Here is a 505-nt window from a genome sequence, read left to right as displayed (position 1 = left end):
AAGTGGCTGATGAGGGTGAAAGGTACAAGGTATAATTGGAAAACTCAGATATTTTTAGTAACACTCGCCCCTTGACAACACAGCTGCGATTCCTGTGTGTGAGTGTGTAATCGCTCTCAACTTTATATGAATGTTGGTCCCTTTTATCACGAGCGTCAGCGGAATACCCTGCAAATTTCGCAAAAGTATAATTTATGATGCACGTTGCTTATCAAATTATTTGAAATTCATTACTTTCACGTATTTCATTATCTTATATCTGGTCACATTTTTTTAAAATCACATTTATCGTATATTTCTTTGAATAAAAAGGTTTATGTCACGAGCTTCATCACCGGCTGAGCGTCTCGTAAACCACCTGTTTCTTCTACACATAGTTTTGATTGTGTGTAGTCTTTTTATAAGCTTTTGTATGGATAAATCTGTAACGCTTCCTAAAAAAATAAATATATTCAATGAAAAACTTAATCATACTTTTTACTTTGGACGCGTATCCTTCCCATAC

This window comes from Penaeus monodon, chromosome 34, assembly GCF_015228065.2.
Source record: "Penaeus monodon isolate SGIC_2016 chromosome 34, NSTDA_Pmon_1, whole genome shotgun sequence".
In the NCBI taxonomy this organism is placed as follows: Eukaryota; Metazoa; Arthropoda; class Malacostraca; order Decapoda; family Penaeidae; genus Penaeus; species Penaeus monodon.
The sequence above is the reverse complement of the archived record's forward strand: the minus strand, read 5'-3'. Positions refer to the sequence as shown.